The sequence below is a fragment of the Vidua macroura genome, chromosome 8 (assembly GCF_024509145.1).
Source record: "Vidua macroura isolate BioBank_ID:100142 chromosome 8, ASM2450914v1, whole genome shotgun sequence".
Classification (NCBI taxonomy): Eukaryota; Metazoa; Chordata; class Aves; order Passeriformes; family Viduidae; genus Vidua; species Vidua macroura.
In genome coordinates this window covers 20,444,357-20,466,723 of record NC_071578.1, presented here as the reverse complement: position 1 = coordinate 20,466,723, position 22,367 = coordinate 20,444,357, and the positions used below count along the sequence as shown (strand labels likewise).

Sequence of the window (22,367 nt, the reverse complement as noted above, 5' to 3'; positions counted from 1 at the left end):
TTGAGTTCTACTTTATCATAGGAAAAAAGGCTGACTAAAATACGTCCTTAAACACACAGGGACAGGTAAGCAAGACATGCAGAAATAGCACAGTGCTCTCTGGTGGTGTAGTCTCAAAGCTCCCAGGTACAAGGAAAACAGCATGATCCTGCAGGTAGCTAAAGGGCTGGGCATGTACCCAAAGCTCTGTCTGGTTCACAATATACTGTTGGACACTCCATTAACCCAAACCCTAAATGGAGATAGACCTTACAATGTCCTTGGAATTAGTATTGCATCACCGGAAAGTATTAATAATAATCCTAGAATTCATACTTGTAAGATGTTTCCTCAGTTTTGGTACACGTGCTTAATAAGGCACATAGCTCTTCTTTTGCCAGTGTACTTCCAATCTCAAATCTTGTCAAACAGGATTTATGTGCTTTTGTTTCTAGTACAAAATGAGAAATACAATACTACGTGTTGTAGAACAATTCAGACAACTATTGTCTTGTTGTTTACACAGCCTAAATTACATGCTAGTTTAGTCATCATGCAAAGTAACATTACAAGTGAGAGAAAAATCTGTAATTCAAATTCTGCCTCAAAAATAATTACTTTGAGTAAGGCTTTCAGCTACTGTTAATTACTTCTTAACAGAAGTTTGTCCATAATGATCAAATATTTAAAAGGAAGTAAGAAACAGCTCCTGTTCTTTGTTTTCCTTGGGCTGTGATGTAGACTCAGGGGAATTGTCTATGTCAGAGAATTGTTTCTATTGGGAATTAGAGGGTTTTATTAGATTTAATTACAGTGGATTTTCTCCCACACAGTAGAAGCTACAAAATGGAAAGTCAGTCATCTGCTTTTAAGCAGGATCATCATAGAGATAAAAAAGAACAAATTATTGAGCTCATCCTCTTGAAAAGGCTACAGTTCCCTTATATAGGATATACTGCATATTAAGCTTATATTCCATGGAACAACAGCTAAAAATCCATTTAATAAGGAGGGGCTCATCCTTGAAAAATGGATTGCATAGAATTTTGTGACATTCAGATCTTTCATTCAAAACAAAATGCTCTCACTCTTTTATTTACACTGTCATTTCTAGTAATATAATTTTACAATTTCCAAACTTTAACATGTTTCTCTCATGAAGACAAGTTCTATGATAAAGAATCCAAGCCGTGTAAAAATGCATTAAAAAAAATATTGCGCGCATTTTAATATAAAAAAAAAAGGCATTAAAAAAAATCTCAGCCTTATTAACCAGAAATATGGTCTCAGATGTTTTAAAACTTTGTCTGAAGTTATAGCTGATGGCATAAATATTTGGCAGGTGGTAGCACAGTTAGCATGCATGATTCTCTGTGTTGTGCAGAAAACCTTCCATTTGACTCCACTGTATTCCCTAATCAAAGGGAACAGTTTGACAGATCATTGACAGATCATGTAGAAGAGATGGCTTTGGCATCAGACTTACTCTCCGAAATAAAATCCGGGAGAGTGTCAGGCTGTTAAGAGAATATGTACTTTGCCTTTTTGACTTTTTTTTTTTCTTTTTTAATCAGAGTGTGAATATATAAAATGTATATTCACTTTTCTTCACAAGATGGCAGGCACCAAACAACCTATGGTATTTTTGTTATGGAGCAGATGTCTGCACGTGGCCATCCCTCCATGGGAAGTACAGTTTTGTGGCACAAGGCTTGAACATTCACTGCACTGAGGGTTTTTTTCCCCTAACTAGCTTGTCTCCAGGTATGTGTTCTCTTCCACAGAAGACTGCTACAGGTGTGATCATCTGGAAAACGTCCTACTTCCAAAGGACTGCCCCTTGGCACAACAATGCTGTTAACCGCTCTGGAAACTTACAGGGGCCACTGCTGCCCACTAGACCACATGTAAGAGTCTCTCTTGATTCAGCATTAGAAGCTTTCAAGCCATCCTGCTGGCTCACAGCACATTATGGCCAAATTGCAGGTTATAAACTAATTTAGACAAGTTGCCTATTCTGTCTTGCAGATGTGCCTGACCAGGGTCACAGATAACCAAGAACTTACAGACAGAAGCCAGATTGCACATATTTTGTGGAGCTCTAAGTTTTGTGAACTGAGAGTATGTGGATTTTGAAACATTTTAAATTATATTAGTTATAATCATATATCTACTAGTAAAAATCTCTTCAGTTAATGTAATTAATTAGCAGCGCCTTTATGTTCTTGCTCTCTAAGTATTTAGCACACAGTAAGTGTTATCTCTCTGACAATCTTCTGCTTGTGTTACAACTTAATGAAACTTTAAGGAGTACAAGTACTTGCTCAGATATATTTTGTGTTAATTAAGACATGCAGTAAAGGGAAGAGAACTACATAAACAACCCTGAAGCAGTGCTTTTAAAATGTAACCTAAACTTCAGTCTGCTTAATAATCAAATTCTCAAATATAAACTCTTACTTTGATTTTCAATTATACTTTTTAGAAACATTATTTACAGCAAAACTTTTAATGCATATTGTCCAACTATTTTTAAGAAAACCTGCAGGATTCTTCTTTGTGTATTTGTTTTGATCTTTTGAGTAACAATAAAAGAAACAAAATGTTTTGTGCAGTTTTAATTTTAAAATGTTATGTGATGTTTTGTATACATTTTTAATTTAAACAAAACATCATCTGAAATAATTTCAGAGAGAACTGATACAAATAAATTTGCAGACAAGGGACCACCCCTTTAAAAAAACTGGAGCAGAAGAAGTTAGGTATAGCTCAAGCCAGAATGATAACACACACTTGCCTTTCAAAAATCCAGAGTGAACAAATAAATGCCCAAGATGAGATTAACTTATGGTTATAAGTTCTTCAGGGGCCAAATCAAAATAATTATTCTTCCTGGTTCTTGTAACAGGGCTTACTGGGAACAAATATTTTCTGGAAATTCAGACAGAGACAGTGCAATTGTACTACAGAAGGCTGACAAAGGTCTCAACTCTTCCCAGGCTCAGACATCATTGTTTTACCCCAGGTTCCTGCATTTGCAGCTAGGGAGAAGAAAAGCATACAAGGAGGACACAAAGAGCAGTGAAAAAGCTGGCCAATAAACAACACTGCACTCCTGCTCCAAAACATCCCTCTACACAAAAGGGTAAATAAGGACTCTGTGGACTTTGTGTTCTTGCTGGGAAAAGTTCCTGCTTTAAGCAACAATCCCATCATACATCATTCACTGCAGGGAAAACAAAGTGGTCCCTGGAAGGAGAGACAAACAAACGAGAAACTTTCTGCTGGCCTGCCTAAGGACACGCTATGGGCCGTGTGGCACCGGACCTCCCCTGCTCACAGATGCTACACAAATTCAATTACACTGAGGAGTGCTTCAGTCAAACCCCACAGTGCCTGGCTCAGACATGCAATTAGTTCCATATTCTATTACAAAAACAGCCATACTTTCATGGGCCTGAAGCTAGCACATATTCAGGGCTTCATTACATCTACTCTCTCTAAATGTTTCTCTTAATTATCTTTGGTCCCTTAGAGAGGCTTGAGGCCTTCCTCATTTGCTCTTCATTCCACTATGGTTGGTTAGATTCCCAAAGCAAGAGTCTGAAATGGAATGGGAAGACACAAGTAAACAAATATTCTTCCAAATGCACAAACTTATTTTTATTTTTAGTGGTGTTAGAAATGCTATATTAACAACAGCATGAACACTATTGCAGATGCATATTCACAGGTTCTATGCTTTGTTTGCTCTAGGCAGACCAAACAACAGTCCCAGTCCCCCAGGCACACTCCATGCATCTGGTACACCACTAACAGGATACCTGAATTATCAGAAACTGGAAATTCTGGCACACACCTTTTAGATACAGAACACTATGCATCAATTCACTTATGTAAAAATGGGCTCAACAATTAAATAGAAAGAACTTCCTGTACACTTACAGAGGTCATGGCATTTTGCTAAGAATTGTTACAAAAGCTGTATGTCTCAGATGCTGGGAACACTGCAAATAAAAGAGCAGAAAAGAAAATGTATTAGTCCTCACGTCTTCATGTTTCTGTCTGAGTAATTACTATTGTTGTTTATCCAGGTGTGGATAAACCTCTTACCTCTTTCACTGAGGTACCAACTGGAAATGGTGGTCCCCACAATTCTCCTCAGATTCTCTCTATATGCATGGTCCTGAATTCATAGGGAAGCACCTATTTATTTCAGTTGGCTTGAAAAGTGTTTCTTGGGTGTCACCAAGAATACTGTTACACCAGAGTTAATATTAAGATCAGTCTGCACTGATGACAGGAAAATCAGAGGTTGCAACGTACAGTTGACACAATTCAAGGAATGTGAGATTTATAGTAATTTTACACGTCGTCTAGTATTCAGAAAATCACACTACAAATTTCTAAAATATCTTACTCAATTTTCTCTCATCCTGTGATGGTCTAATTCACACCTGAAGTACGCATGGTGTTGAAGACACCATGTCTTGGCTCTAGCCTGTCAGCTAACTCAGCTCACATGAACTACAAGCAAACTTTTGCAAGACATGAACGTGTCTGTTTCCTCCAGCCGTGGTTCGCAGCTAGCACTGCCCAAGCTTTGCAGCAGCAGCAGCAGCAGCAGCAGCAGCAGCAGCAGCAGCAGCAGCAGCAGCAGCAGCAGCAGCAGCGCCGCCGCCGCCGCCGCCGCCGCCGCCCCGCGCTCCCTCAGCCCTCTCGCCACAGGAGGCGCCCGCCGCCGGCGCAGCCCGCGGCTCTCGCGGGAAGATGGCGGCTCTCGCGAGAGGCGGGCGGCGGCTGCCCGTAGCTATGGCAGCGGGGGATGAGCGCGGCCGGCGGGACCCGCGCGCGGGGACAGGTGAGGACTGAAACCGCTCCCGGAGCACGGCGGATTGCTCTCCTGCCGTCCTGTCCCCTCAGGAGAAACCGCGGCCAGACCCGGCTGTTCACTGGCTGCTTGACCGAGTGCCCGGAGCCTCGCCGCTGGCGACCCCCGCTCTGCGCTGTGGCGCAGCCCCCGCCCGCCTCGGCCGGGCCGCAGCGGGGTCCGTGCGGGACTCGGCCGGGCCCGAATCCCGGCCCCACCTCCGGCGGGACTGTGAGTGAAAGGCCCCTCTGCTCTGCGCGCCCGCGGAAGAGAAAAGGAGTGGAAGGTACAAGAAAAAGAGAATGCTAGAGGCTAGAAAGATATTTTATTCGCGGGGGTCTTTGGCGGGGGTCTTTGAAATTATAAGGCGTGTTGTATTATCTTGGTTAATAACCCAGGCGTGATCTGCTGCCGTCAAAAGTTAAACTTGCATTGGAGCTGCTGTTGGTTAGAAGAACCTCCTCAGTATTTAATTTACTATGTTGGTCTAAGGTAGGCAAAACCATGTGCTTTCCCCCCCCCCCCCCCCCTTTTAAAAGAAAGCGGAAGCTCTTTGCTTTGCCAGAGTCGGATTTCTCTTGAAACCTTTCTTTGAGTAGAAGGATTATGAGTGGACGTTCAGGAGGATTACAGCTATAAATAGAAACCATAACAATATACACCCTCTGCTTTCAAAAAGTTGCAGGCACAATGGCTTTCTGGTCTTTCAGCTACGTGAACTTCTTATGGGTATTATAATGGCTGATCTTGTGTGTTAAAAAAATTCAAAAAGCTTTTCAGATTTCAGAACAAATTCTGAGGGATTTAATAATGGATAAAAATGCATGTGGAAAGGGAAGGAAAATAGTTGTGTATTTCTCATGCAGCTTGGAAGAAAGACATGTAGTGAAAAAAAAATTTCTCTAAGCTTGTGCTACTGTTCAGACTTGAAAAAAATCTACAACGAAAAGATTCTGTTCTGCAATATACTTGACACTGAGTAGCAGTTTTGGAAAAACAGCAGCAACATAGATAGTCTTGTATTTGCTTCAAGAGTGAAGGAAAGTACTGCTGTGCTGAGAACTCAGCTGGTGAGGTAACACATGACTTGAATATGACAGCTCTTAAAAATAATTAGAAAAAAGTCTTATGGGCTGAAAAATATTTGTCAGCCTGTTGAAATTGTTCTCATTTAGGAAGTGATAGAAATAATAACAGTTTAATTAGATAGGATAATCTGTAAGTTCTATTCGATCACCTAATCAAAACTATACCTAATCAAGCACGCTGCATCTCATACAGACTGGATTAAATAGGAGCTTCTTTATTTTTCTGCTCGTTTGTTTCCTTCTCACCTGGTGATGTCACCTATGAAATCTTTTGCCCCAATGTTCTTGGGGTGCAGTGAGGAGTAAGGGCGTGCCTGATTTGTCCAGTGCAGACAAATTTACAATTATCCCAGAGAATTTAGACATTTTGGAGGCAGCTGTAAAACATTTCAGTTTATTTCTTTCAGGCATTGCAGGTAAGAAATATGCCAGTTCTTCTCTCAGTTCTGGGTTAAGTGTCTATTTTGAGACTGTAGTCACAAGTTCGTTAAAAAGGATAATGGGAATTTAAATCCTTCTCTGTCTAGTCTTGGAGATGTCATTAGGAATTAAGCCTTCTTAGGTGAGTTTTTATGGACAGTACATAGAAGAGAAAGTGTGTTTATTTCACAGTTTGTGGAGCTTCAAAAAGTATGTTACCTTGAGAGGCTCATTGAGTTTGAGGGCTCTATAAACATACCTATGTAAAGAAGAGTTATGGCTGTCCAGAATCACTTTGGTCCAACCATGCAAATTGCAACAGATGATATTAAAAAAAGAAAAAAAAATGAGGTAAGAGGATGAAAAAACGATAAAAAGTCACAGCTATTGTTTGTTTTTGTGTTTTTTTTTTAAATCTGCTTACCTAACTTCAGGACCAACAAAACTGTCTTATAATTAACACATCTGTTGATACCTGTAGAGCTTTGCAGTATTTTCTTCATTTTTTCTCATGCAGCCTTCTGAATACCTTATGCATCCTTCACTTTCTTGACATATGTTCCACACACATTTATTCAAACAATTTATTTTAATTTGTTCTCTGAAATACTTCTTGTTTGCTTTTAAATTTCTTTATTTTCTGTCAATAGTGGCTGCAGGCACAATTCCAAAGCCATCTTATATTCTGTCTCTGCAGGTCATTCCCTAGAAAAGATATGCTTGATGGCAGAGAGGAACAGCGTGAAATTTTATTACTGACTGTCAAAGAATTTTGATTGGCTTGCTTGGATCTCTCTATTGGTCCTGTTAATTGCAAGTCAAGTAGTGGGCAATCCCCAGTCCTTAGGATTTGCCTTCTTCCCTTCATCTGTAGGCAGCCCCATTCCCTAGGCTCATGCTCTGTGTGGGAGACTGCTGGGAGGAACCATCTCCTGGTGTAGTCTGGGCACTTTCTAAGACAAATGACACAACGTAGTTGGTCTTTTATGGTGTCTTTTGACACCATAAGACATACAAGTTTACTGTGCAGTTCATTTTTTCTCTTTTTCTGTTATGTCACTTGATCCATGGAGTTTCTTGTTCTGGGACCAGGGAAGGTTGGGTTTGGGTGCATCTCACCAGCCACTGTTTATGGGACACTATGGGTCTAATGTTTGGCCAGACTAGGATATGGCTGGGCTGTTTGTAAAGCTCTGCTCTGGTTTTATAGCAATAGACTATACCAGCTCAATTACTCAGCTTGCAGAACCTTTGTACAGTCATTCAGCTGGGAAGTTAACCTGTGGGGCCTTTCCTAAAGTTACAGTAAATGTTTTATATCTGGAGTTATTGGAAAAAGAAGTTTATCAGCACCTTAGTAAAAACCAAGGAACTTGCAAGAGGCTCTTACTTTTTTGATACTTTCTAAGATTTGTGAGTTGTATGTGTTCTGTTGTAATCTCAAATATTAGGAGTAACGTTTCATGTTCATGGAGTGTAAAACTTTCAGTAGATTTTGTTGTCTAGTGCCCTAAGTTTGTGGAGTAAAGATGATCTTAAAGGTACTGCATTAAAAATTGGTGTGTCTATTCACTCCTGTAGCACTGATTGCTTAGTGAAATGGAGAACTGTGGTACCTGCTGAGTGTTTCTTTTGATTGTTCCCAAGCTAGTAAGAGGCAAAGGAAAGGGCTGGATGTGTTTTTGAGGCTTAAAACCATTTTTGTTACAATTATGAAAGCATGTGGAAAATTATGTACTCTTATGGCATAATCCGTACTTTTTCTGTCTAACATGATTTTAAAGAAATACTGTAAAAATATGGCTTCTCTAGTATTATTCATGATAACTTGTAAATAAATCCATTTCTGAATGAAAGCTGTCTTCAAGCAATATTATGCAATGTTGCTGCTACAACTGGTGTTTAAACATTTTGACTACAAATACATCATAACAACATGGGCAGTAAATTTGATATTCTTTTTATAGAGTACTATGACAATTTTCTTCAAAACCTTCAACCTTAAGAAACACACCTTTGAACAAGGTATCTGAAGAGATCTTTAAGCAAGACTATGACATTGCAGCTTTAAGACCTGCAGATTGGTCTTTTCTTTCTTTTCTTTCTTAATAAAAGCTCTGAAAGCTTTTTATGTGTACAGAGGAAATTATAATTGGTATCTGAGAGTCAGAAGTAACCTTTATCCACAGAATGATGTGTTGTGCTACTAGTGCTATAATTTTCAGTGTTCCTTTGGCACTCAGATGGTATCTGAGGAGGAAGAGATTACTTCTGTTTGTTCATTTTTTTGTTATGTTGCTGGGGTTGTTTTCAGAAATGCAAATTGACATGTTGAATTTTGAGTTTGATGAGATCAGGACTGACAAATCAATTTGCAAAGGCCAGGGCTGTCAGATGATAGTAGCTTGCTTTCATTACCAACCAGTTTAGATTTGAACCGATGACCTAGAGGTGAAAAGCTCAGTATTGTATTACGAATCCTCTGATCTATCCATATGTTCTCTTGTTTAAGGTCCCTGTAGTCCTCTTAAACAGAACATGCAGTAAATATTGAGCATCGTTTGCACTTGTAAATATTAGAACAGTGTCTGTTCCAATTGTCTGCTGTGCGTGTGAGGACACTGCAGTTAAATATAGTAACAATTTCTTACACTCTCTGACTTTTCATGAGAAACCCTCATACAAATCCAACCATATGGCAAAACCCAGCATTATCCTAAAACCATTAACAAAGAACCTTTTGCTGCCATTAATGGGAAAATGAATCTACAGCTCTAAGTAGCCTACTGGGAGTTATTAACCACATCAGGCTACTGCTAAGAAAATGAACTTAAAATATCATTAGGAGCTGAGTCATCCCACCAACACTTCTGCATGTTGTATCCAAGTTGGTATTTGTCTGTGAAAGCCTTTTCAGAGTATATTGTCTTTATTACTCCTCTACTTTTTTCTTCATTGATATCTTTAATGCTGTAAAAAAGCATAATGGAAAACCATTTGCATGGATTTCATAAAATAGATTCAAAAAGTATTTCAAATGTCCAGATGGGCTCATAAACTATTTTCCCATTCATTCTGAGATAAGATGTTCCTAGGCAACCTAGTGAGCAGGAGGTCAACAAATGTACATACTTGGGTAAGTGATTCTTAGTTTTTAAGGCTATTAAGTTACTGTCTACAAGTCACGGTTTCTGTGAGCTACAGAAATAATAAAATTAACATTTGTATGTATTTGGATTGTCTTTTTATCTCCTGATCCCTTCTCCTCCAATTCTTAATCTCATTCGACTTCATATCAACAGACACTGCTGTTTCTGTACGGACTGATCTGCTGCCAAATCAAATATAAAGAGGTGAATTTCCTATTTTCCCCTCACTTTGAGAGCAAATTAGGTCTTTTTCCACTAGCCGACCATTAATTTTCATGTAGTTTATAGGAACATAAGTTATTTTTGAGATCTCTGGGGGTTTTATTTCAAAATGTTGAAAATTGGCCAACTGATTCAAAAGGTATTGGTAGGAAACCTGTTTTGATCATATGCTTCTGTGGGCAACCCAAAAAAATTACAAGTTACTAGTGAAACAAGGTATATGATTATGCTGTGTGGTGTATCCTTGGTGCAGTTTGTTTTCTCCCTCTAGAGAGCATCAGCTATAGCATTCCTCTTGGGGCAGTATTTTCTTTTTTGCACAGCATTTCTAGTAGACAGGATGTGAGCTGTATCTCTTTTGTAATTTTTTCCCCACTCCTTTGATGGCACTGCACTCATTTTCCAAGGGTTCTGTTGTTGAAAGCAAAATATCTGAATCCTTGGGGGTTTTTGAGAATTGGAGAAATTAGGGTTTTAAAACCCATAGATATAATCTATGAATGTTTCCCTCTTTCAAATATCTCTCCAAACCTGAAACTATGCCATTTTTTTGTTTAGATTTATTTTTCTTTGGTTTTTTTTTTGTGTGTGTGTGTTTTTTGTTTGTTTGTTTGTTTGTTTTGTTTTTGTTTTTGTGGCTTTTTTTTAACACCGATAAGATTCCATTGAATTGTGGTTGTCTGTAAAAGTGTGACAGAACATGAACCCTGGTGATCTTTTAATTATTTTGCAATAAACTCTGGCTTTTTACATTCTGTCATAATTGATTTGATGTGTGCATTTGATCATGCAAGCAGTCCTTGAATTTGAAAGGCTAGAAGTCTGGCTTTTGGAATTGCTTTTCCCTTTTGTCTTTTACAACTCTGAAAATTCAGGCAGTTAAATTTCAGCTGCTTTCCCATCCTCTTTAAATTGAAGCAGTGAGTGTGGGTTTATTGCAGATACCTGTTTTTAGAATGTAGTCAAGCTTGCTAGCTATATATTGGTATAAACAATTTAGTGCCATAAACTGGCACGAAAGAGTGGGTTTGAATATTTGCTTTACAAATAAGCAGTAAGTAACTACTGGTTCAAAGGTAGAAGCAGGTAGGATGAACTGTCATTACCAATGGTCCCACATTGGTGTCTTGACTAGAATGCTTTTCTTATGGAACAGTTTGGCTCACCAAAAGGTATGCAGAGGTACATGCTGCATGTCCTGTATGTGGTGGGAAGAGTTCACATATGAGAAGCCTGCAGGGAATCAAGGGGAAATTAGATTTTTAATGTTTTTTTATCCTATCTGCTTGTTTATTTTTCATACTTGGTAAATGTTAGTCAGTATTTGTAATAGATATTGTTTGGTGGATGTAATTCATATGGTTTAATTTTAAAAAGATATGTGGTTTATTACATTTTGAATTTTGAAAATAATGAATGGACTAAAAATATGTAAGAGTGATTCAGATGTGGGAGACTGTTTGAAGAGGAGGAAACTTCTGTAAGTATTTCCACAAAACATGGAAATAAATGTGTTCTGGGAAATAGTTAATCAGTAAAGTGTGTCACAAAGCAGAGATAGCAAAAGACTTGATAATCCTCCAGTTTGTATTCCCAGTACAGTGAACTTATAAATGAATCAATAAACAACAGCTAATGCATCTCAGCATGTTGATACATGGGCTGTTACTGTGACATGGAAACAGGTTAATGTCCTCAGTAGATCTGCATGTTATTCAAGAAAATAGGTCATGGTGCAGGGGAAGGGGAGGGAAAACAAAAAAAGAAAAAAAAAGGTTGATGATTTTTTTTTTTTTTTACTCCTCCTGTTTATTAAAACTTTTTCATTATGCTGCATCTAAAGTGTGCTAATGAATAGACAGCAAAACTTCATAAACATTGGGATAGTAAAGTGCAGCACTCTCTCTGATGTCTGTTATGGACACTTAGCCCAACAATCTATGCAGTACTTGTAACAGATGATATCTGGGGAGTTTATGTTGATACTTTTGAAGTATGTTAAAAAAAGGCATTGCCAGCAAAATCTTTATGGTTATTTGATTAGGTATGCTTGATAGATTTTAAATAGAGATTTATTTATTTTTCTCAGAGTGAATCAGAAAAAAATGCTGTTTGGCAATGTTGCCTTTTTCATTTAAGTGGTGTTTTTATGATATTCCTAATTTGTTTAAATTCTTGAAGACAGGCAAGTTCCACAGATTTTTCAGGGAAGCTTTTTAAAACTTCGCTTTGGATACTTCTCTTAAAATGTATTGCTTCAGGAGAGGATGGAGGAGAGAATCTCTCTTTCCTGTTAGTAAAAACTAGTTGGGTTTAAGACTGTAGTTTTATTATGGAAATAGCCATCTTTTAAGAAATATCTTCTGTTGTGCAAATGTGTTTTCTTTAAGGGCTCTTCATTTTTGGAAGAGATAGAAAGGTAATTAAATTAATTCAGTAATGTATTTCTTCAATCAGTCCAATAATTGTAGCAGTGATAGTCAGCTGTATAATTATCATATAAATGAAGATATTTGCCACTTACCCGTTATGTTTTCCTTTTTTCACTTCCTGCATGTGATGGATTCTCCTCTGCCTGTTTGTCTGATATTGCAGCTGCAGCCTGGAGAGTACCTGGGCAATTCCACTGTATTAGATTCTTGCCTGATAGGAACCAGCAGCAACCACAGGCAGAAGATGATAGAGTCTTGTTATCTTCACTAGAACTGAGAATTTTTCAGGCTCAGGGATAAAGAGGGATGTTTTCAGACTGAAGTTGCTTTTTCTGACAACATAGCTCCAGAAACATTTCTAGACAAAAGCAGCGGTACTGGGAAAATCTTATTTTTCAGGATTATTCTGCAAAGGAACACTTGTGATTTTGGTAGGTTTTGGGAGAGAAAACATAGAAAATATATGACTATTGTAGTTCATGCTCAACTGAATTGCTTAATTCTGATCTGATATGTAGTACTTCAGGTATTGATTAGGAATCTGTTTTGTTCTGTTTCTTCTGATAAGGAATGCATGTACTGCTTGTACAGGAGTTAGAATTGATATGCCATTTGTCAATTTTGATATATTTTATCTCATGTATGCTTAATAAATAAAAAATATTTAAAGTTGCTTGAACAAGCCTAAAATTAGACTTCTAATTAATCCTAAACTGTTTAAAAATATTTGGATTTTTAAAATTGGATTTTCTTAACAAAAACATCAAATACTAACTTGTTTTAGTATTGTTCTACTTCAAATGTACCTGTCTCTGGTAGGTCTGAAAATGGTTGTGTTAGGTGTAGCTCTTCCCTCATATTTCTACTGTCCCACTTTAGGTTAATGGTATCAGTAAAAAATCAGACAAAAAGCAGTATTCCAGGTTGTTCCTTGGCTTTCTTCCTTCCTATCCCAGCTTATGAGGAGTTAATTCGACATATAGACTAAATGCCAGAGCGCATATTCTTATCCAAAGTTGTGAATAAATTATGATATTCATTTTTGGCTGTACTTGGGAATGGTCTTGAGTATTAATAGCACTCACATTTTTATTGTTACTCCAATAAAACAATTGAAATACTGTTCTTGAGGTGAATTCTGAGAATTCTCTGTGGCATTTTCTTGTTTTCTGCATGCTAAATTTTCAGTCTTTCTGTGTAATACCAGCCTATTGAGCTGATATGGGATTGCTAATATGTCTCTGCTTTAAATAGGACATAAAAATGTCTTCACTTGTCCAGTCAAACTAATGTTCTCATTTGGTTTGTGAAAATCACTCATAAATATAACATAGGAACTTTCCCCAGGAAGCATGTGAAGTGCATTATCAATTTATGGACATAAATTAAACCAGGAAAGGTTCTGACTGGTGGTAAGGAAGATATTTTTCCCCACTCCATTGACAGCTGTGCATTTGAATGAGAGGCAATCCAGTCTACATCCCTAGAGGATTTTAAGTCCCAACTGGATAAAGTCCAGAGCAACCTGATCTGACCTCTTAGTCATGTTTTTGGTGTAAGGTTAGGTGATAAACCTCCTCTGGGAGTCTTTTCTAGCCTCACTTATTCTGTGGTTCTGATGTACTTGTTGATCATACTCATTTTCAGCATTCTTTCTTCCTAATTGCATAGGCTGTTCATTTGGAGTGTTCAATAAATTCCTTTGGTAAGAATGGCATCACATGAGACTGGAGAATTTGAGGCACCAGCTCAGGGGGAAAGGAGTGCAGCAAATTGCTGTCCAACTGTCTTTTGATAAGCAGCTGTGACTGCGGACAGATTAACCCCTGCTTTGAAGAATATTTCTGTGAAGATTTAGTCTAGATAAAGCCATTTTCCTAAGAGGACTTAACCAAACTACTAAATTCGTTTTTCTAAATTTTAATAAATTATGCAGGATCTTGACTAAACAAACATTAATTTTTGTACAAGAAATAGATGATTCTCACACATTATATAATATTCAGAACAAGTTCTAATTGTGAGTAGGACATAGCATAACTTGGATATTATGCAGGCAAGAAGAATTGGAGCAAGGGAGCCAGCACATTTTTTCTTCTAATAAAACTAACAAAATTTCAGATGTGCCAGAAGAGTTTAGTAGGGTTCCTAAGCAGGAAGTCACCAAGGCATTGTATAATGTGCCTGTTGCTGAGATAGTGGCTGCAACTAAATGTGTTTGATTTCCTTTTTTTTTCTCTTTTGTTACTGATATAAACAGAGGAGGCCAAAATGAAATTTTGTTAAATTGCAGTCAGCTGTTAAGCAGACTGAACTGCATAAATGTTTTTCAAGAATAGCATTGTCAGTTTTGATTCTTTGATAAGACAGAAAAGATGCATTGAGATTTAAAAAATAATCTCTTTGGGAGATTTTTTTTTTGAGGCTATAAAAATCCTTTTGTCTTCAGAATCAGAGTTGTTATGAGATAGGAAAAAATATAGAAAGATTCATAATTTATGCCTATAACTAATAGCATTTTATTAAGAGGTTAATACCTAATTTAGGTTACAACAAGGAGAAGTCTTATTTCTCTATCTAGTAGTAATATTTTTTAATAAAAACTGGTCCCAGACTTAAATCAGTTCACTTTTGTTTTAAATACCCACTTTTGATTCTAGTGTTATCTTTTGGTGTGGGATGAAGATCAAATAGTTGATTTTCATGTGCATATTTTTAAGGAGCTCTCCAGGTTGAAGCCCTGCCTGCCCCAGCAGAGCTGCTGGTGCTGTGCAGGGATGTTCTGCATTGCTGGTCTGCCTTGCCAAATCACTTCGATAGAAAGAGGTGATGGCAGTGCTTTCTGGTGTGAATGCCAAAGTGAGATCCAGCTGCTGTTTTGGACTGCACACAGGTGGTACAAACTGAAAAACAGTTCAAAAATATCTTGCCCCTTACTTTCCCCAATAATGATCTGATATCTGTCCTCCCACATGATGACTGTAGGCAATAAATAGAATTTTAGCACATAAATTAGTGTTTGAATTTTTCTTCCTCTGCCCACTCCCATTATTTAGGTAGTAGTCGTGCAGTTTTAATTCTGCCAACATTCTTTGTTCTTAAAAAAATAAAAATCCAAACAGTTAATGAATATAGAGGAAAATGGTGTCAAATGAAACAAAGGATCTTCAATTCTCCCGCTTTTTATTAATATCAACTGGTTTGGTTTGTGTGGCTTTTAAAATATGTTTATTTTTTCTTTGTCAGGGTGGGGAGAAGTTGCCTTGGCTGCTTACCAAAGGAATTTTCCATCGACTGATAATATTGCCACATAAATGAGAAGCAGTGATCATGATTTTGAATCCATTAAGAACTAGTGAAGGCCAGCTCTGGGCTGCTCTAAAGAGGTTGTGGAAAAATTCTTGATTTTGATAAACCCTCAGTCTCTTTTAAGGAAGGCCAGCATTTTTATGTTATTATCCCCAGGTGTCCTAACTCAGGACAGCATGAAGACTCTTAGTTACTAGTGCTGTCCTTAACTCTTCCTCTCATAAGCTGTTTGCCTCCTCAGAAGAAATAGAAAAAGTAGCACAATGTACTCCTTGAACAAAAAGTGTGTTTGCAACAGTACTTGGTATGTAGGTCTTTCTTTGTGGTTTTCCAATCAGCTTTCACAAAGGATTTTATTATTGATCTGATAGAAACATAGTAATATTAATGGAACACTACATAGATAAGTCCTAGACTAAGCCAATGGCTGGAATTCTGGCTTTTGAAACATGGACGCTTGTGACTTTTTATATTAGTCAGAACTTCACAAAAAAGCTAATGATTAAACTGGTGTTTGTGTCAACTTTTTTCTCCCGTTGGGGCTTTACAAAATAAATGGCACACCTGCAAAGTCTAATTACTTAGTAGTTCCTTCAAGTGTTTAGCACTACTTGCAGGGTATAATTATCCAGATGACTTTAGAGTGGGAAAATAATGTTCTTCTGCCTCAAAGGCATTCACTTAAATGTCTTGGTTTCTGAATTTGGGGACAGAGGGTGAAGCATGTGTGTGTGTTTGCCTGTCATCTGCATGTTCTTTGGGAAATGCAATGCCAAATCCAGTGCCTTCCTCTAAGCTTACCTGGACTTAAAGTCACAACTTATCCCATTTGCAGATTGAGATCTTTGAAATCATGGTTTTGAAAATTGAAACTTGAAGTAGGAAAATTATCACTGCCAAAAATCCATTTGTCATTTTTATAAAGAAACCTGTGCTGGAGGAAATACTTTGTATATTTTCAGGGCAGAATTGCTTTGGAGATTCTTTAAAAGGGTCATTAGGGAAATTTTTCCTCTGTTGCACTAAGATTTTTTAAATGCATACTGGTGCTGCCAAAATTATTTGGAATTTAGACTAAGATAATGTAGAGCAGGATTTGTCTCCTTTTTAATGATGTCAGTTCTGCTTCCACAACTAGAGTAGCCTCTTTCTTGCAGACAGAAGTTTCTACCAGGAGGGAATTTCTGTGATTTCAGTGGCTGTTTCTGCCTTAGGCAGCAACCCACGACTAGAATTGCAGACATGTTTACAGCTGGAATCAGTCCTGCTTTCTTAGGTTGTTTAAATTTCAGCCTTGTGAGCTTTTTATTCCTATTGAATGGTGTAACAGGAAGATCTGTTTACTGGTACCTTCAGATTTCAGGATGCAGCCAGGATACCTACACTGAAAGCTTTGTGTTATGAATGACATAGGTTTTATATGTCACTTGATTGCATGTTTACTTATGTTTTAATTCGAAATATATCTCTGCCTAGTAGATAATCAAGTAGAATTGCTAGGCAAAGTATTAGAATGCATGTTTAAAATTATGTAAATTTGCAAGATGCAATAACAAAAAGCAACAATACCTATTATGTAAGTAATTGGGAAATAAATTGATGTGCATTGCATCGTTACACTTTATGCAATTTCTGCCTATTTTGTAAAGTCCAGTGACATCACTTGCTTACTCAGCTCTTCTGTATCCTTTGCAGTAAGGAGAATTAAAATACAAAGGAAAATTCAGAAGAATTTCAATCAGGTGTTTTGATTTCAGACATTTGTGAGCCTTAATACCGAGTTTGCTCATCGCAGGTTTTGCAACCATTTTTTTAAGTTGCAAAGCTGTTCATCTATCAAAGGGGAAGTAAATACAAAGGAGAGGAGGTTGGTGGACTGGTAAATACTTAAGAAAGGAGTATGCACAATTTATTTTGCTTCAATAATGGCTTTATGTTTGGCTTGTTCATTCAAATAGTAGCTGTTGGTGGGCTGGTACTGTGGAAAAGGTGACAACAGTTGAAATTTTAGAGGAATGAGAACTGGGCCACTACTGCATTTGTTTCTACTCAGTACTTAGTACATCAGCATCCATTCCAGCCTTCCTTGTCAAATTGTATGCAGCTGTTACCCAGGCATGGTTATGCATGTGTTGTAGTCAGGGTCAGCTGCTTTATGTGGCACCACTCCCTTGCTGCTTGTGAGGGATGTCCACAAACAAGGCTTCCTCTGACAGGCAAGGGCTTGAAGATTTATTTCTTGTCTTTGCTACATAAGCAAGCAGAATTCTTTTTACTGTTTGAAAATTCAAATAAATCCTGGTGAACTCAGTTCTGGACATGCTTTTTAGCTTTTCCTTTTTACTGGAGTTCTGTTTTGAGTCTTTCAGTGCAGATATTTCAACAAAATTAACTTTGGCATGATATCATAAGTAGCCAGAATTGATGGGCACAGAGGCTTGGCTTGTCAGAAGATGTTAGTGTAGAACTCAGAATAAAATTTGGGTGTTCTGGCTGTTCTGGTGCTGTCACATTCCCAGTTCAGTGAGAAGAGGAACCAGATCTTGAACTGTCGTCTTCTTACAGAAATAGTTCTAAAATCTGTTACAGTCTACTGGGGTGGAAATTCTTGGAGGATATGTGAAGTAGCATAATGAAACATTACAATGAATTCTTTTGAGTTAGCAAATGATTTTGCTAGTGTAACTTGTGTACATATCTATACACATGAGACAAAAATGAGATTTAAATACAAAGGTCACCTTCACAGAACAGGCTTTCTCTGGACAGTAATCAGCAGTAATTATTTCTTGCTATGGGTCCTGACCATATAGACAGGATGCAACTGAGCTTGCAGCTAAAACTAAGCATAAACAAGCATTGTAAATGCAGACTGTACTAACTGTTCAAATTATGTTAAAAGAATTGTTAAACTAAGTATGTGTTTGTATTGAATTCCATTGTGAATGTGAATAGAGCAGATGTGTTGTATTCACATGCTATCATGCAGTGAACTAAGTAGGAGAGTTCTTACTTCTTTCCAAGTTTAAAGGTAATATTAGGAGCCTGCATCAATGTGATTTTTTTTTCTATCAATAGCCATCACATATATGAGGCAGCAGTACAAAATCTGCAAGGTGATGTGCCTCTTATTATGAAAATTTTCCTAAACACATTATGTTCTTGAGCTCTGAGTTGAAATTATTGTTATGGGAACTAATAATCAATCTACTTCATGTAAAAGAAAAATCAAACAGTATTTAATATCTGTTCCAAAATATACTGAATGCCAGCCCACTTCAAATTGGCCAGTAAAATGCTATCTCATTAGTGATTTAGTTGTAATTAGTGATTAATATTAGTGTTCAATATTAATATAATTTGTAACATTTTTACTACCTTCCAAATATTAATCCTTTAGCGCACCTAGAGTAAAAAAACAAATAAGCAAACAAACAAAATCCTCCTCCGAATTCCCACCAGCTGAAGCCTGAATATTTGTCCTTGTAAATTACTTTATCTCATCAGGAAAAAATGTGATAAGATGTAAATTAGTGACCGACCAGTTCCAATGTAAGTTTTCTTCTATTATATTGTCTGACATTTCACTGTGAATCTATATAGTTAATTCACTAGTGGTTTATACTAAGTTGTTTTGCTTCTTGGGGTAATTGGACTAGAAATGCATTAGTCAGTTGGTGGTCAGTATCTTGTTAAGTCATGATAAATCAGTGTTTTAGCCTTTTCCTTCTGAGGGGGATAAAGCAGGCATGTCTGCGATGGTATTTTTCCCCCTTCAAAAACATTAGTTTTTGCACTTTTAATGAAATAAAGTCAGATACTCCCCAACAGCTAAGCATTCATTTTCTACATTCACCTACACAAAGAGTTTTTTTATTATTTTTCTTCTAATGTTAAACTTGTTAGATTTTGCTCTGCTGTTTTACAAAGTATTGTCATAAAATTATACAATGTGTGAGATGAATTTTGGATAATCTTAGGGGAACTAATTAATTTTGTAGATACTTTTGCATCGTAAGTATTTTTATTAATTTACAATTGTATTACACTATCTTACTTCTTTTGGTCTCTGATATTTTTGGGAAGATTAAACTTCAATGAAGGGAAGGGCTAGAAGGCTATGAGTGTGCTTATTGTACACAGAAGATAATGAACAGTATTTCAGTTTTATGTAATCATTGTATAATTCTTGTGAAAAGGAAATAAACAATTTGGGTGCATGGTGAATAACCTACAATAAGCTTAAGAAAACATAGGTATTAGTTATCTTTAACTCATGTGTTTTAAACTTTTTTCTTCCTGTTCTTTGTTACTATTTTAAAATAATGTAATCAAATATTTACATCTTAAATTGCCACATATACATGTACTATAATATGGGTATTATTATGCAGTTTAATTTTGGGCAAGGACAGCAAGTTACTAACGTTTTAAAAGTAATAGTACAACAATGTAGGAATGTACTGGAGGGTTGCTGGGTTTGTGTGCTGTGCTATCAACACTGTGAGAGCCATCCTATCTGCAGCATCATTTGTGTCAGGCTTAATCCTGTTTTTATTTTTATCTGCAATCCCTTGTTCAGTGTATATGCATGAATTTTGTGAACAAAGTGTGTGTGTGTGTGTGTGTGTCCCATCCAACCCAGCCCTGTCTGCCCGGCTGGCTGTAGAGACAGATTTCATAATGGACACAGAAGCGATACTAATATGCTGCAAACGATCTGGTAATTGTTCTCCCCTTGCTGGTGTGATTGTTAAGTGGATTGCAGAGCTCTGGTTCTGTTCCTGTCTTAGTGCAGCTCTCCTGTGTTGGCACTGCACTAGGGATGACCACCCCAGTGGGAAGTGCCCCTTCCTTCTGCAGGGCCGTGTCCTGCCCTTTCTAGCAGCCGTAGAGCCATAGCTCTGTAATGGGGGCGTTCCATAGGCAGCACGGTTTTGTAAGATGGACTAGAAGAACTATGGAAATACCTTTAAAATATAAGCAGAAGAGGAGTATAAGTGAGCAGCAGTTTGCACAAGGAGGAAATAAAATGCATACTTTATAGTATGCAAAACCTACTGGGGTACGTTTTTTATTTGGTTGGATCCTGATGACATGCATCCTTTGACTGGTTAAAGGAAAAAAAATGATGGAAGCTATCTCAGTACAACTAGCTGCCCTTTGAGATGCTGGAACACTTGAAAATGTAAAGAGGGTGGGTAACTAGAGGAAAGGTCTATAATTTCCTGTCTTCCACATTTGAACAAATTCTTGCAGAAAGTATAAGCCTCAGGGTGACAACAGGAACATGAGGCACAAGCATGATGAATTTAGGAAGAGTAAATAGTCATGCCAGTCTCATTTCCTTCTGTAACATGACAATACGGCCAGCGAATTGACAAGGAAAGTGTGACTGTTAGTATTTTTCATCTTAGTGAGTTCTTTGGCAGTGTTTCTTGCTATAATACTTCAAACGAGGGAAGAAATGTGACCTGAAAGAAACTCTTGTAGAGTAGGAGCAAGACTTGGTGGATGACTGTGCCTGGTAGGTGGTTACTAATGATTGTCTGTCAGAATGAAATGGTTGTATTGAATGCAGATCTGCCACGGTCTGTTGGGTCTGTACTCATTCTGCTTCATTTCAATCTTCTTGTTAATGACCTTGATGATAGAATAGAGAGTGTGCTTACAAAATTGATTCACTAAAAATGCCCCTAGAACTTGGAGGGAATATGTATATATATAGGACACAATTTTATGAGCACAATATTATTTTGAGAAATTTAAAAAATTCTTAGGAGATAAATAGTGACAGATTGAAGTTCTACACTTAACAGAAATTATGAATACACAATTAGACTGTAGGGAACAAGTAATTAGATAATAATTTGCCAGAATTCCTAATGAAAAAGGACAAATGTTATACCAGGGGGTATAAAAAGATACAGAACAATCTGTTCTTGTTTTTTCTTTATCCAGGAGTAAGTCCTCTGTTGACGTGTTGCATCTCACTAGGGCAAATGTCCTAAGGAAATAGAGTTCACCTGAGCAGAGTTTGGGAGAAGAGTAATCAAATAATTTGAAGTCTAGAAAATGAGGCCTAATTGGAAAGACTGAAACAATTTGAACTGGGGAGAGGAGTGAGTGTGCAAGTGCCAAAAAAAAGAACCAGAAGGCATAATTTTGTAGGTATGTGGTAGGCAATTTCAAGAAGGTAGGAAGTTGTTTGGTATAAAGCCCATCCGTGAGAAAAAGGGAAAGATGAGTGATCTTAAAATGTTGCAAAAAACGTACGTTAGGTCTCATCATGAACAAAGGATCAATTGCTGAGATAGCTGACTGTTCTTTCTCCTCAAGAATTTTATTTAGCTGTTTTTTAACCAAGAACATTGTTTTAAGATTGATGAACAGTACATATAGACTTTCTGGAATGTTGCTGAGTAAAAAATTAACACTTTGTACATGAAGACAATGTACCCTGTGACAGTATCCACTTGACAAAACTGTGATGCAATCAGTCTCCAAATTGCCAGTCCTTTGAGTTCTAACATCCTCTAAGTCAGTAGCCTCATCTTTTTTTGTTGATATCTCACTATGCAAGTAAGAGCTGTACCACACAAGATTTTCAGCTCTTTTTTCCTTTTCAAGAGCCCTTAACAAGCCTGTCAGTAGTTATCTTTTATTTCTTTCTCATTTTCATAATGACTTCAGTTGTTTCTCCAGCACTCTGGGTTCTGGATGTATTATTAGCATATGAAAACAAGGAGTGTACTGTTGGTAATTGTTTTGTTTATAAAATCTTTCCCAGTTTCCATTGTCTATTTCTCCACTAAGAAATGAATACAAGCTTCAGTTACCAGGGGATGTAACATATGTTGTTAGTATACTTCGAGTCTCTATTTGCATTGTTATACCC

The 22,367-nt window shown here is 37.3% G+C and overlaps 1 protein-coding gene and 1 long non-coding RNA gene across 5 annotated transcripts in view; one reads left to right on the top strand and one right to left on the bottom strand.

Moving 5' to 3' along the window:
- The window catches only part of LOC128810986 (uncharacterized), a 59,274-nt gene extending 54,696 nt beyond the window's left edge, over positions 1–4,578 (bottom strand). Inside the window, exons 1-3 of one of the 2 annotated variants that reach the window (XR_008438192.1) lie at positions 4,400–4,578; positions 4,093–4,165; positions 3,925–3,986 (exon numbers count right to left, since the gene is read on the bottom strand). This is a non-coding gene — a long non-coding RNA (uncharacterized LOC128810986). Of the gene's footprint in view, positions 1–3,924; positions 3,987–4,092 lie in introns of both variants that reach the window. The other variant, XR_008438191.1, reaches the window with a different exon arrangement.
- A 262-nt stretch (positions 4,579–4,840) lies between these two features.
- The window catches only part of USP54 (ubiquitin specific peptidase 54), a 92,675-nt gene continuing 75,148 nt past the window's right edge, over positions 4,841–22,367 (top strand). For all 3 annotated transcript variants that reach the window (XM_053984325.1, XM_053984324.1, XM_053984326.1), the window contains exon 1: positions 4,841–5,135. The gene's annotated coding sequence lies outside the window, so the exon portion shown is untranslated. The remainder of the gene's footprint in view (positions 5,136–22,367) is intronic.